Consider the following 14,968-nt stretch of genomic DNA (forward strand, 5'->3'; position numbering starts at 1 on the left):
TAATAATAATAAATTAAACAATAAAATAAATAATAATAATAAAATAAATAATAAAATAAATAATAGTAAGATAAATATTAATAACAATAATAAAATAAATAAAAAATAATAAATTTATTTATACATAAGTAAAAAATGAAAAAAGTCATTTTTATGCTGCCTTTCTCCCCCAAAGAGACCCAGGGAAGGAGCCAGGAAGGTCTGGACTGCTCCCCGGCCGGGACTGCAGTGGCTCAGCCGCCAGGGAAGAGGCCTCCTCCTCCTCCACTGAAGCACCCATCATCCACCCAGCATTGCGCAGCTGAGGCAGTCCTGATGAAGCGTCCTTCTCCTCACCGGCGGCCAGGTAAGTGTGCAGAAAGGCTGGGGGTCTTCCCTAGCCAGCACTTTTTTGGAGGGGTGTGTGTGTGACATTTAGGGGAAAACGGGGCAGAGGGCCATAGATTGATAGAGTTGGAGAGACCCCACCCAGTCCAGCCCCTTCTGCCATGCAGGAACTCTCAATCCAAGCCCCCTAGAGATGGGCACCCAGCCTCTCTTTAAAGACCAATATGCAGGGCTCCCAAACTGAAGGAGCCTTGGGAGAGAAAATGTGGGGGAAGGGAAAAGGAAAGGAGGACCTGTCCTCATCTATGGAGGACTTTTGGAGGAATCCCTCCTGGAGAGGAGGAGGGGAAAAGGGAGGAGGTGGCTGGGGAAAAGAGGGCACCTGGCGAGGAGCATAGGACCATAGAGTTGGAAGAGACCCCAAGAGGGCCCTCCGGTCCAGCCCCTTCTGCCATGCAGGAACTCTCAATCCAAGCCCCCCCCCCGGGACAGATGGCCCCCCGGCCTCTGTTTACAGAGCAATATGCAGGGCTCCCGAATGGGAGGAGGAGGAGGAGGAGGAGGGCCCTTTGGGAGGGGGTCAGGCAAGGGATGGGAAGGGAAGGCCTGTCCTCCTCCGGGGTTCAGGAGGAGGGGGAAAGGGGGGAGGAGCTGGCTGGGGGAAAGAGCCTGGGGCTGCCTGGCCTGTCTGCGGCGATGCCCACTCCAGGGGCCGGAGGCTGGGATGCTGGGGGCTCCTCCTTCCCTCGGCCTGCCCCGGGGCTGCCTCCTCCTCCTCCTCTTACTGCTGCTGCTGCTGCTGCTGTCACCTGCCTCCTCCTTGCGCCGCCACCGCTCGCCTCCGCCTCCCGCCCGGCTTCCCTGGCAGCAGCAGCAGCAGCAGCAGCAGCAGCAGGGCTCCGGCCTCCTCTCGACCCACTCCCTGCCTCCAGCAAGGTATCCATCTGGGGTGGGCCTCTCTCTGGCTCTCAGCGGGGGCTTCTCTCTCTCTCTCTCTGTACGCCCGCCCTCTTTCCCGTGGGGGGGGGGGTTGAGTCCCCTGTGTCCCCTCTGTCTGTGCCTCTCTCTCTCTCTGTGTGTGTATAACCCTCTTTCCTGGATAGTCTCTCGCTCTCTCTCTCCCTTCTTTCCCGTGGGGGTGGGGGTGTGTGTGTGCGTGGGTCTGTAGATGAGTCTGTGGACCCTCTGTCCCGTGTGTCTTGGTGCATGACTAGCCTCTTTCCCCTGTTCCTATGTCTGTGCCTATGTGGACCCTCTGACACATGAGTGTGTGTGTGTGTGCGCACGAATACCCTCTTTCCCGTGTGTGGGGGGGTGTTTGAGTACACTCTGTCCCCTCTGGGTGTGAGTACGCTCTTTCCCGTATGTGTGTATGTTTGTGTGCCAATACCTTCCCCCCCTTATATGTGTGTAGAAACACTTGCACCCTCTTGCACCCTCTTACCCGTGTGTGTGTGTGTGTGTGTGTGTGTGTGTGAATGCCCTCTTTGCCGTTTCGTGTACCTGTGAGTGCCCTCTTTCCAGTGTGCCTGTGTGTGAACACCCTCTTTCCCGTCTATGCGTGTGTGTGACTACTTGCACCCTCTTTCCCGTGTGTGTGTGTATGAATGATGCTCACCCTCTAACCCCTTCTTACCCCCGTGTCTGTGTGTGTGTGTGTGTGTGTCTGTGTGTGTTAGGGTTCCTCCCCCTGTCACCCCCTTCCCTCCCTCCAGTGTCTGGGTCTCTCTCGGGGTTTGTTGAGGGGACTTTCAGCAGCAGCAGCAGGAGCCTTATGTAACGCAGCGCAGGAGCGGGGCTCTTCCGGGCAGAGAGAGGCTGAGGGGGGGGGGGGAGCCGGCCTCGTCTTCTTCTTCCCTGAAACCAGATGGCTAGAGACAGGGACAGGGACAGGGAGGGAGCCCCGAAGCCCTGGCCCCCAACCCAAGCTCCCTTCCCAGAGGCTGAAGGTCTCCCCCTCCACCTGGCTCCCTGCCTGCCTCTAAACCAGGGACTGGGTGACTGCATAGAATAGATCCTTGCGTATATTTTCCTTCCTCTGGTCAGACTTTGGTTAGGCTGCATCCACATGCAGAAAGAACCCGCTTTGACGCCACTTTCACTGCCCTTTGGGTTCCATGCTCTGGGAGCTCTCTCACAAGGTCAGAGGAGGCTCCATGAGGCCTCACAAAACGGCCCTTCCCTGAACTCCGGAGCGCAGAGGAGTCCTGGCAGTTCAAAGCGGATGCAGCCCTGGGGAACTCCACCTGCTAGAAAACAATGCAGTTTGACACAAACGCAAGGGCTGTCGCTCCATCCTACGGAATCCAGGGATTTACAGCCTCCTCTGCCAAAAAGGGCCCATGCCTCATTGTTGTTGTTGTTGTTCTGTGCCTTCAAGTTGCTTCTGACTAATGACAGCCCTGAGGCGGCCCTACCATGGAGTTTTTGAGGCTGAGAGGGTGTGACTTGACCAAGGTCACCCAGCAGGTTTTCATGGCCAAGCCGAGAATCGCACCCTTATCTCCAGAGCCCTAGTCCAGCGCTCAAAGCACTACATCATTCTGGCGCATGGTCCAAAATAACAAACCCCAGGATTCTGTAGGATGGAGTCGTGGCAGTTAAAGAGGTGTCAAGGTGGATTATTTCTACAGTGTAGATGCCCCCTTCCAGACTGATCCTTCTCACCTACTTCCAATCAAAGCAAGACTCCCAGGTCGGTTTTATTGTTGTGTTGTTGCTGCTCTGTCTTGTTATTTTAGCTGGGGGTCCAGGTGCGAGGTAGGTAGGAAGGGAACCGGAGAGAAAAGAGTTGCTTTTGTCAAGGAGTTTGTCACACTAGCAAGATGGAAAACAGGAGTTAAACAAGATTTAAAGCAGAGAAAACCCAGAAATGCCCAAAGTTTATCACACGACGTCGCACTTAACCTGAAATAACACAAAGTTAATCCAAATGCAAAGCAGCAGCTTTTTACTTTTGGAACAACCCGAAAGTAAAAAAGCTGCCAGTTTTCTCTGCTTTGTGTTTGGATTAACTTTGTGTTATTTCACTTGGGCAGTCCCCTAATGTGATAAACTCCTCAAATTTGCAAGTTTTGTTTAAATTCAAATGTACTTCGTTTAAGTCTCGTTTTCCTGCCATTTCCCCATGGGATCTCGCTAGTGTGATAAGGTCCATAGACTCTGAGGAATTTAGCACACTGGGGCTGACTTCATCATTAAAAAGAGATTAAAACACATTTAAAGCATCCCATAAATGAAGCAGAAATGATGAGTAATTGTGCGAATGATTATCACACACAATTGCACAAATAAAGCGATATCGGAAATGCATTGTCACTGAAATCCCAAAAGTAAAACAATGTGCATTAATGTGACGACTTTAATGGCAGGTTTTGTGCAACGTTGTGTGAAATCATTATGCATAATTACCCAATTTTCCCGGGATTTTCCCGGGATAAACCCCCAATCTCCTTCATGTGATAACTCATGTGAGAAGTGCTGCTAGTGTAGCTCTGTTGTTTTCTGGAAAAGGAATTAGGAAGAAGAGTTAAGGGACAAAATGACATAGGAGAGGTTGTGGAATGGGAGCATCTCTGGCCAGTCTGCTCCAGACAGGGGAAATCCTCCCAGACTTGGCCCTGGGGCTCAAAGAGGCGGAAGTCCTACTAATCTGACTGTGGAAATGAAGGGGAGGAGGCTTAGAATTTTGAGCTATTTGAAACTCCTAGCCCAACTGCAGTCCTTTGAGAGTGTTGGACAGGACACTGGGAGGTCAGTGTTCAAATCCCCACTCAGCCATGGGTGACTTTGGTTAAGTCGCAGTCTCTCAGCCTCAGAGGAAGGGCATGGCAAACCTGTGACAGGTTCACAATTTCTTATTGTTGTGTGCCTTCAAGCTGTTTCCAACTTTTGGTGACCCTATCATGGGATTTTCTTAGCAAGATTTATTCAGAGGAGGTTTGACATGGCCTTCCCCTGAGGCTGAGAGCATGTGACTTGCTTAAGTTCATAGGGGTTTCATAGCCAAGCTGGGAATCGAACCCTGGTCTTCAGAGACATAGTCCAACACTCAAACCACTACACTCTCAGGGATGTAGCTAGGATTTTAGGAAGGGGGAGGGGTCCAGACTAAGTGCCACCATTATAATGGGGCTTGGGTGCGGCGGCACAGCAGCACACACCATTCGTTCTTCTAATGGAAGGGGGGGGTCCGGACCCCAAGAACCCCCCCCCCTTGGCTACGTCCCTGACACTCTGCTGGTCCCAGGTCCACAGTAGGGTTGCCATAAGTCAGAAATGACTGGAAGGCATACAACAACAAGAAGCCTTTTGTCAGGGCTTTCCCTCCACTCCTTATGCCCATTTGCTTTCCCATTTTTTTTGCAAGTCAAGCAAAACAACTTTGCTTGCTGCTTTGGCATCTTTTACAGTGCGCAAGCCCTCCTCAAAAGATCCCTGCCCCAATGATCTTATACTGTATTTTCCCCTCAAAGGGAGGGAAAGAAAAGAGGGAGGATGCATGTGAGCAGATTTCATCTTCTTCTGTTGTACATATGTCCTTCCTTCCCACATTTAATATTTTTCTCCTGGTGGCTGATCACTGGAGTTATGCCGTTAGGAAGTAAACAGCATTTCCTAACTGTCCCTGGAGATGTAGAGCTGTGAGACGCAGAAGGCATTTCCTATCAGAAATATTTATGGGTACAAATCGTCCGCAAGTCCTAACCCCCAAGCCCTGTCAAGGACCAAAACAAAAAGTGCGAGGAGCTATGGGAAAAAGATGTATGCCTTTCCTGATTCTCTGTGGAGAGCAACCTTGAGCCACTGTATTGCTGCTACAGACTAACATCCTTGTGGCTCTTTTTTTCTGGTATGTGTCAGGGCCTAAAAGGAACTTCTGGAAGCCTTCAGGAGGGTTGCTGGCTGCCTCTCACTCACATTCTCCCACAGCCTGCCTTCCCCACCTGCCAGCACTCTTAGTCAAGGTCACTGCAGCAATTTCGTATGTGCTGCTCAGTGCTGCTGTCTTATCTACCCCATGGTTTCTGTTTCCCTCTCTTTGTGTTCATGGGGATATTGTGTTCAATACAACTTACCGCTTTTAACAACCCTTGGCAACCTTCCAGGGGCAAGCACTCTCGCCTCTCTTCCCCACCTCCTCCCAGCAGTGCTGAAAAAAGATGTTCCAGAGCTGGCATTGGCCTCGAGGGCAACCTTTCTATGGGGAAATAAACACTGCACGCACACATGCATGCCAATCTCCGATCCATAATGTCTCAATGGATAAAAGGGTAATGCACAGTGGTTTAGCTACTGGAAGGGCAAAAAGAGGGCATGGCCTCCCAAGCAAGGATTAGTAAATTTTTCCTTCACTCCCCAGTTTTCTAGGATTGCAGTAACTTAAAACTTCAGTTGAACATTGAGAGATACGGTTTAGTCATTCAAAGAAAAGTAACAGCAAAGTTCCCCAGGGAATGGTAACACAGCAAATGTAAGAGTTCTAGGTGTGAATGTTCTTCCGTGCCACTTTCTGCAATGCTAAAAATTTAGGGACTGAAGGGAAATGTCAGGAACTCTTATTTTGGGGGATGGGGGGCAATGTCCTCATTTTGACGCCCCCACAGCTACATCCCTGGTAAGGCGCATGTACTACTGGTGCTTCTTCCAGGGCTAAGCTTTGACCAATTCCACTCTGAGGCTGCATCTGCACTGCAGAAATAAACCAGTTTGACACCACTTGAACTGCCATGGCTCAATGCTATGGAATTCTGGGAACTGTAGTTTATTGTGGCACCAGAGCTCTCTGATGGAGAAGGCTAAATGTCTCACAAAACTGCCGTTCCCAGAATTCCATAGCATTGAGCCATGGCAGTTCAAGTGGTGTCAAACTGGATTATTTCTGCAGTGCGGATGCAGCCCAAAACAGGTTTTGTAGCTAGAGCATGTGTGTCCTGCTAGGCCCTTCCTGCCAGCCCTCAAGAGATTTTCTTTCTACACATGCAGAATGAAAAGGCCTGGGGAGTATCTTAAGTGGTGCATTATTATTGCTCAGCCTTAATTAACTCATGGCTCCCTGCGTCTTGGGCTTGGAGCTCCTCCAGAGGAAGGCACCAGGTGTTTGCTAAAAAGGAATGTCCTGACCCAAGACGTACAGGCAAGGGACATTTTCATCAGAGTAACATTGTCTTTCCTAGAGAAGGAGGAGGAAGGGGAGAGGGAGGAGGAGGAGGAGGCAAAGGAAGAAGTGTTTTCAGAAGGCAGAACTTTATCTACAACCTTGCAGAAGCCAGAAGGAGAATGCTGATCCCTGCAACTGGCTGGCACATGTTTTGCTGCCTTAGGCAAAATGCTGCTCTGCCCACCCAAGGCTGTTCCCACATGCCACCATGTTCTCTTCAGTCTGTGCCTCCTCCTCTGTCTCCCTTCTTGTACCTCTGGCCCACAGATTTATCTGTTACTTTTCCAGACTGCAATCTAGTAGCTAACGTGGTTTCTGAGACATCTCCAGCTTTTTTGCTTTCCCTTCACAGGTAACCTTGAAGACTCATACTTAGTAACATAGAAAAGCTATCTTACTGGGTCATACCATTGTCCCATCTAGTCTGTTATTGTCAACTCTCCGGAGTTTCAGGCAGGATTCCTTCCTAACCCCATCTGGAGATCCCTGGTATTTCCTGGTAGCCTCCCATCCAAGTACTAACTAGTCCTGACTCTGCTTAGCTTTTAAAATCAGATGAAATGAGATGTGGGTGGGTGATGATGACATGGTGCTGCTGCTCAGGGTGCCCTTCATTTATTTTCAGTGATGCGCACTAACATCACATATCACTGCATATGTGAATCACATATCCCTGCATACTCCCATTTGATCTCTTTGCATTGTCCTCATAATCATCCCTTTCCTTCCCACCTTGCTGATCTCCAAACAGGGAAGGGGTTTTTGTTGTAGGACACTGGGTTTGCATGGCCCTAAATTCAAAATTGACACTGCTGGTTTAAGAAAGGTGAGGGAACCATTTTCTGGAGTGCACTTGTCAGTCAGAGTAGATTTGGGATGAGATGAATGTTTGACTGTTAAAGAAACCCCATCAAGTTTATACATCCTTTGTATTTGTGGTGATGCAGTGGGGAACTGTGATGTAGTATTAAGGCCTTGGCACATCTTAGGCAGCACCTGTGCTGCAGAATTAATGCAATTTGACATCACTTTAACTGTCATGTCTCAATGCTGTGGAATTCTGGGATTTGTAGTTTTGTGAGTTATTTAGCCTTTTCTGTTAGAGAGATCTAGTACCACAATAAACTACAAATCCCAGGATTCCATAGGATGGAGCCATGACAATTAAAGCAGTGCCAAACTGCATTAATTTTGCAGTGTAGTAGCAGCCTTTGTCCAGCTTTGACTACAATTCCCTCCAGCCTTATCCAAAAGAATTAGGAGTCCAACAACATCAGGGGTGGGGTGAGGGACATGTTCTTCACCCTTGGAGCTGGCAGCACTGGGCTTAAACTGGATCAATTTGAGTTTGTAAATACCGATGAAGTGGACAAGCTTCTTGGAAGTGTAAGGAAGACAACTTGTCCCCTTGATCCTTGCTCATCATGGCTGACCGTTCAAGGAGGTGATGCAATTAAAACATGGCTACAGTTCATAATAAATGCTTCCTTCACGGAGGGAAAAAATTCTGGAAAAACTTAAACAAGCAGTGGTTAAGCTGCTGTTGAAAAACCCTCCCTTGATCCCCTGATTTGAAATAATTACAGATCGGTCTCCCTCTTATCATTCTTGGGCAAAGTGATCGAGAGGCCAGTTGCCATCCAACTCTAAGCTGTCTTGGAGGAAGCTGATTATCTAGACCCATTTTAAACTGGCTTCAGAGCAGGATACGGAGTTGAGACTGCCTTGGTCACCTTAGTTGATGATCTCCATCTGGGCATTGACAGGGGAAGTGTGACCCTGTTGGTGTTTTTGGACATCTCAGCGGCCCTTGATACTATCGACCATGGTATCCTTCTGGAACGCCTGAGGGAGTTATGTATTGGGGGCACTGCACTCCAGCAGCTCCGGTCCTACCTCACAGGCAGAATCCAGATGGTGATGCTGGGGGACATCTGCTCCTCTAAGAGAGAGCTGACATCTGGTGTCCCTCAGGGCGCCATTCTGTCCCCCATGCCATTTAACATTTACATGAAGCTGCTGGGAGAGATCATCTGGAGACATGGGGTGCAGTGTTATCAGTATGCTGATGACACCCAAATATGGTTCGCAATGTCTCCGACTACTGCAGTGACTAAAGATGGCATCTCTCTGAATGAGTCGGTAATGGGCTGGATGAGGGAAAACAAACTCAGGCTGAATCCAGAGAAAACGGAAGTACTAGCGATAGGAACCCCAGGACTGGGGAAGGAAATTTGTCTACCAGTCCTGGACGGGGTCACACTTCCCCTAAAGGACAAAGTTCGCAGCTTGGGAGTATTCCTGGACTCGTCATCACAGTTGTCATCTCAAGTTGATTCGACGGCCAGGAGTGTTTGCTATCAACTTTGGTTGATACACCAGCTCTGCCCTTGCCTGGACCGAAAGGACCTTGAAGCTGTGGTACATGCACTGGTAACCTCTTGTTTAGATTTATGTAATGTGCTCTTCATAGGGCTACCCTTGTGCAAAGTTCGGAAGCTTCAACTGGTTCAAAATATGGCAGCTAGACTGGTCACTGGTACTTCCAGATTTGACCATATAACACCTGTATTAATATCACTCCACTGGCTGCCGATTAGCTTCTGGGCGCAATACAAGGTGTTGGTTATTACCTTTAAAGCCCTACATGACTTGGGCCCGAGTTACTTGTGGGAATGCCTCTCCCAACACAATCCGCCCTGCACTCAGAACATCTGGGAAGAATTTATTGGAAACGCAAACAACTAGATTGGTTACGACTTCCTAAAGAACTTTTAGTGCCACTGCCCCTAAACTGTGGAATGGCCTGCCGGAAGAGATCTGTCTTATTACCACCTTGGACGCTTTTAAGAAGGCAGTCAAGATGAAGCTCTTCCGGTGGGCCTAGCCATCTGAACTTGTTTAGGATATTCACCCATTAACCCTCGAGGATGATTCTGTGTAAAACTGCTGTATAATGATAAGTTATTTTAAGTGATATCACTATTGCTGACGTATTTATTGGAAATTGCTGTATTTTATTGTTTGTATTTGTATGTTTTATTGGGTTGTAACCCCACCTCGATCCATAGGGAGAGGCAGGGCAATATAAATTTTAAAAAATTATTATTTATTATTTATTAGAGATGGACAAATAGTCTTACTGGGTATAAAACTTTTTCTTGTGTATAAAGTTCATCCTCCCTGTAGTTTTTGATAAACTGCTCACTCATGGCTTCCACTATATGGCTTTGCCTTTTCTGCACATGGTTGGTACAGGTATCATAGCAGTATGTGCTATGGAAAGGGAATGCCATCCAAATAACCCAGTAGTGGTGAACAAACTGGGTTCCAGTGCAGGAGGCTTTGGTGTTTTTATCCAATAATTTCATTTTTTTTTTTAGTAACTATGACAGTATGTGTTCTCTTCAAACCTCACCACCCCCACTACCTTTGATGCTATGCTTGGCTGCAGTCATTGTCTTGGGTGTGTAGCTCTGCTTGGATCTAAAAACAGTAAGTGGGTTGGATTGTGTACAGAAATCAATACAGGGAAGTGTCTAGAGCGAAACACTGTGAGCTGTGAGCAGCTTCCAGATTTTCTGTCCTTGACTCATTTGTCAGTGATGCTTCCTGTCAGGCGGAGAAGGTTTGTGTCTCAACCCTTCCTTTGAACAGGGAAGGAGGTGTATGGCCAGGTCATACCTACTGCAAAGGGTGGAGCTGCCCCAGAGAGAATTAGGATAGGTGACTCATTTTGCTGGTTTGGGGAGTCACACATACTTCCCTGGTGTGTGTTTTATGGCCATCTATTTCCCGACATGGAGAAAATTAAGTTTTGTAAGTAGAGGTTGAATTCTGAGTCATTTAAGAAGGTAAAGGATGAAATCAAGAAGATGAAGAAGCTGAATTTCAGGAAGACACCATCTCTGGGAGTCTGAGTTCATGAGGTAAACAAAGCTGAAGTCATCTTATCTCTCTTTCTCCAAAAGCAGAATTGAAAGAATAGTCTTCAGTTGCTTCCTTGGATCTCCTCACAAGTAACACTGAAGAGAGGTCACTAAATCTAATCTGTTTATTAGATTTGAAAGTCATGATAAGAGTCCAGACTTTTAAAATCCTTGACATTCCCTCAACTTTATATTTTGATGGCAGTATTATAAAAAGACTTATAGGCCCTGTACAGATGGGTCCTTTGCGGCACGCCCATGACGTGCTAGCGTTGCCTCAGGGCGGCGCGTGCACATTCCCTGCAACCCTAGCATGTGATGAGGGCATCGCAGCTGCGCAGCACCACCCACACGGCACACACAGCTATGACGTTGCAGCTGTGCAGTGTCCAAACAGCGCTGCGCAGCTGTGACACCATAGGGACGTCTTTGTAGGTTTGCAGCGGCAAACTGCACCGCAAAAAGGAGCCACTTTTTAATGCTCCTTTGTTGCTGCGCAGCAGCATCACACAGTTTGGTTGCTGCAGTGCTGCTGCGGAGCAAAGAGAGGCGCCTCCGTGGCGCCTCTTTCTGGTGACCTGTACCCCACCATAGAAACATTTAGCTCACTACCTTCAAGGTTTAGTGACATAATGTGAGTGTTGATGGCTACTGCTGAAGTTTCACGAGTTCCCTTATTTCTAGAGAATTAAAGTTGTGAAGATGAGTCTCATGAGATGCTTTCATGGAAATGCCTCTTCAGTTGTTAGCATCCTTGGAACCAGGAGGGGAAATATCCTGCGATAAAGCTGGAGATTTTGCTTTGCCTTCCTGTGAGAATGACATAGCTTGGTCTGCTTGCTTCAGCCAGCTAGACATGAGTTATTTCTTGTCCTGAGGTAGTTGCTGTTGTGGTTATTAAAATTCCCTACTTTTCCTATGAAAATGTATCTTTACAATTAAAGTATGCAAATATATATCTGTATGTGCCTTCAAGTTACCTGTCGACATAAGGCGGCCCCATGAGTTTAGTAGAGTTTTCTTAGAAATACACAGTGATGGTTATGCCACTTCCTTCATCTGAAATATAGCCTACAGCATCTGGTATTCCTTGATGGTCTCTCATGCAAATACTAGCCAGGGCTGACTACACTTAGATTTCAAGATCAGACAAGAGTTTAAAACAAATACAATGTTGTTGTTGTTGTTGTTGTTGTTGTTGCTGTGTGTCTTCAAGTCATTTCCAAGACTTATGGTGACCCTAAATCCATAAGGCTTATCATGGGGTTTTCTTGGCAATATTTGTTCAGAGGAGGTTTGCCATTTCCCCTGAGGCTGAGAGCATGTGACTTGCCCAAGGTCCCCCAGTGGGTTTTCATGGCTGAGTGGGGATTCGAAACCTGTTCTTCAGTGTCGTAGTCCCACAGTCAAACCATTACACCATGCTGGTTCTAGGGAGCCGTAAAAACACATAAAACCAATACCTTACCCCAGTAGGGATAATCAATTGGCATAAGGTTGATATTTAAAAACCAGTCCATTTTATCCTGTCAGATGCTTCCAGAAAGATTTCCTCAGCCTCCAGGCATTTTGTTGGGAAGAAGGGATTTCCAACTTAGCTTTTTTTCCCCGAGGAACCTCTGCCCTGTTGCAATGGAGTCTAAGAAAACTGCTAGCCAGCTCTCTTGGGCTCCATGCAAACTGTGAACAGACCTTTAAAAACCTATCCAACACTCTCCCTGGGACTGCATATTGAAGTAAAGAATTGGCAAAGGTTGAAAAGTTATCCCTTAAGAAAGTGTCCTTATCATTTCAAAACTTGTCACTGAAGGTGCCCTGGACAAATTTAATGATTTGGGATACCTACTCATCACAAGATAAAAACTACAGTGATCTGCAGTCATGAAGCCACAGTCTCACAAACATCTTTACTGTGAAAAATGTGAGGTATATCTTGGCTTCAGTGGAAGACAAAGGTAAACCCCAAGAAACCTTAGAGTCACCATAAATTGGAAATAACTTGAAAGAATGCAGTAATAACAATAATGCTCAATAAAGGTATTGTGGATGGCCCAATAAAGGTGCTGCCACCCTAGTTTGCTGTGCGAGGGAAGCGCAGCGGACAAACCGCATGGCTCCCTCACGCAACAAAAAGAAGCCGCAAAAAGCAGCTTCTTTCTGCAGTGCCATTATGACGCTGCAAGGCACCAATAGCGCACTTGTGGTGTCATGAAGGTGCCAAGACGTGCGGATGCTAGACGTCCGTCACATCAAAATGGCGACACCCATGTGTATAGGGTGTCGCCATTTTTACGTCCCCATCATGTACAAGGGGCGTTTGAAAGCATTGCACCTCACATGTGACGGGGGCAAGTCATAGTGCCCGTTTAAATAGTGCCATTGTTTGGATGTTATTGAACAATGCTCAATGTAGGTTGGTCGCACCAGGAACATTCACAGTGTTCCTTGCATGTAAATTGTCTACACCACAGTTGAACATGGTAGTGAGCCTTCGGCTGTCAACCTGGCAAGCTGAAGACTCTTCTGCCTAGAGGTAGCTCTCAGACACCACTCTGTGTCAGCTGAAAGGGTGTGTGAAGTGGGTGACTGGTCCTTTTTTACAAGAGAAAGAACCGAGGAGTGCCATTCAAGGCAAGGGTGTTGTTTAGGTACACAGCTTGTAAGCAATAGTAGTGTATCCTTCCTTGAGGCTCATAGCAGCAGCACCTGGCATTCTTGGCACTTGCCATCACCCCAGCAGGCACTACTGTGGATGCCAGCCTGCCCTGCCTCCACTTTCAGAAGAAATTGTTCTGGCCTGGTATGGTGCCAGTATCTCCAAGCAGATGATGGAAGGTTTATGTGTACATAGCTTTCTGATTAGCCTTTGTGGTTATGACATCTGATCACCCTGTGTGTACAGAACATCTAATAAGCATCAGGCCCTGTGTGTGTGTATGTATCGTGGCCACTTAACTGAGGCTCTGCTCTTGATGTCCAGGAACTGAGATGGGGAAAGACAGAAATCAATCTGGGGTGCTGAGTCATAGGCAGTGGTAAGGTTTTCTCACTCAGATCACAATACAGCTTGAGTGGATTTCTTGCTGATTTGAAGGTCTATTGATTTCTATGGCATTCTACTGTGTATCAGTATATGTGGACTAGGCCAGCAACCTTCTTTCTGAAGGAAGTAGGGAGAGATCACCATACCTTTCACTTTTTCATCCCTGACTTCTTTAAGGGCAATTCACACTTCAACAAAAGAAAGGAATGAAGAAACTGAGGAGAAGTCACAAATAAGAATAAGGAATTTGATTCCTTTGTGAAGTGTGAATGAACTTCTCAGGGCCCAAGCAGACAGGCCAAAATAAAGCTGCTTCCGGTCACTTTGGAGGTATGGCGTGGGATGGGCGCGATAGGGCGCCCTCATCACGTGTGAGGGGCGATGCTTCCAGATGCCCCTCGCCCCTCACACGTGGCAAGGGTGTAAAAATGATGGCACCCTGTACAGATGGGCGCCACCATTTTGATGTGACGGACACTTAGCATCTGCACATCATGGCGCCATAATGACATCGCAGAAAGAACTTGCTTTTTGCGGGTTCTTTTTGCTGTGCAAGGAAGCCACGTGGTTTGTCTGCTGCACCTTCTTTGTACAGCAAAACAAGGTGTGGGCAGACTGCCCTTTTGGGGCAGTCTGTACCGGGCCTATGATATTCAAATGAGACATGCATCTTAAGAGGCCAGAAGCTGCACCAAAGCTGCCTCTTAGGATGCATGCATCATTTAAACAGCACACTTCCAAAGTGACCCATAGCAGCTTTATTTTGGCCTGTTTGTTTGGGCCCTCATTGATTCAAGTGAATCAAATCACCAATGAAAATGTGCTGGCAGCTGAAAGGCTTAGTACAAGCTCACTCCTCCATTCATTTTCACAGTGCTACTCAATTTTAGATTGTCATCTTCTTTGCAAGGGATTATATTTTTACAAAGTGTTTTAACCCTTATCCAAGCAGAGGGGAAGAAAAAGCTTGAATATCTTAAGGTGGGCTATTTTTTTTACCCCAGTGAGAATTTTGTTGGGGCAGACCAGTGCCCCATATTCATGGGAGTATTTTGGTGTGCAGGGCAAGGTTGTTCCAAACACCAATTACCAAGAAACACATGTTGACATGGTTTGGAACATTTGTTCTGAGTAGCTGTCAGCCTTCCTTTATATCCCCCCATATCTCTATATCTATATCTATATCTATATCTATATCTATATCTATATCTATATCTATATCTATATCTATAGGCAACACAAATGCAATTGATTTGATAGGATCATTTGTGGTTGCAGTTGTGTTTTTGTCTTTAAAAAAGAAAAGCCCCACACTGTACTCAGGAGGTAATAGAGATTGTTTATGCCTCTTCTGGTGGCCATGTCAAATAATGCCTACCTTAGGAGTCTGTTTCTGTGTAAATTCTGCAACAACATGTGATAAAAAAACATCCCAACAGCCTGTATGAAGGTTAAATCGCCTAATAATTCTAGCCTCCATAAATAAAATATGGTGGTATGGATTTATAG

The 14,968-nt window shown here is 47.0% G+C and overlaps 1 protein-coding gene across 7 annotated transcripts in view; it reads left to right on the forward strand.

Moving 5' to 3' along the window:
* The first annotated feature begins 303 nt into the window (after positions 1–303).
* Positions 304–14,968, forward strand: part of EPN3 (epsin 3) — a 50,671-nt gene continuing 36,006 nt past the window's right edge. For 3 of the 7 annotated variants that reach the window (XM_089537073.1, XM_089537124.1, XM_089537117.1), the window contains exon 1: positions 1,198–1,263. The gene's annotated coding sequence lies outside the window, so the exon portion shown is untranslated. Of the gene's footprint in view, positions 347–1,197; positions 1,264–2,996; positions 3,023–7,156; positions 7,314–10,382; positions 10,417–14,968 lie in introns of those variants that run through there. The other 4 variants (XM_089537095.1, XM_089537102.1, XM_089537087.1 and 1 more) reach the window with 4 other exon arrangements.

Source organism: Sceloporus occidentalis, unplaced genomic scaffold (genome assembly GCF_023333645.1).
Source record: "Sceloporus occidentalis isolate IW3139 unplaced genomic scaffold, rSceOcc1.0.p SCAF_1, whole genome shotgun sequence".
Taxonomy (NCBI): domain Eukaryota; kingdom Metazoa; phylum Chordata; class Lepidosauria; order Squamata; family Phrynosomatidae; genus Sceloporus; species Sceloporus occidentalis.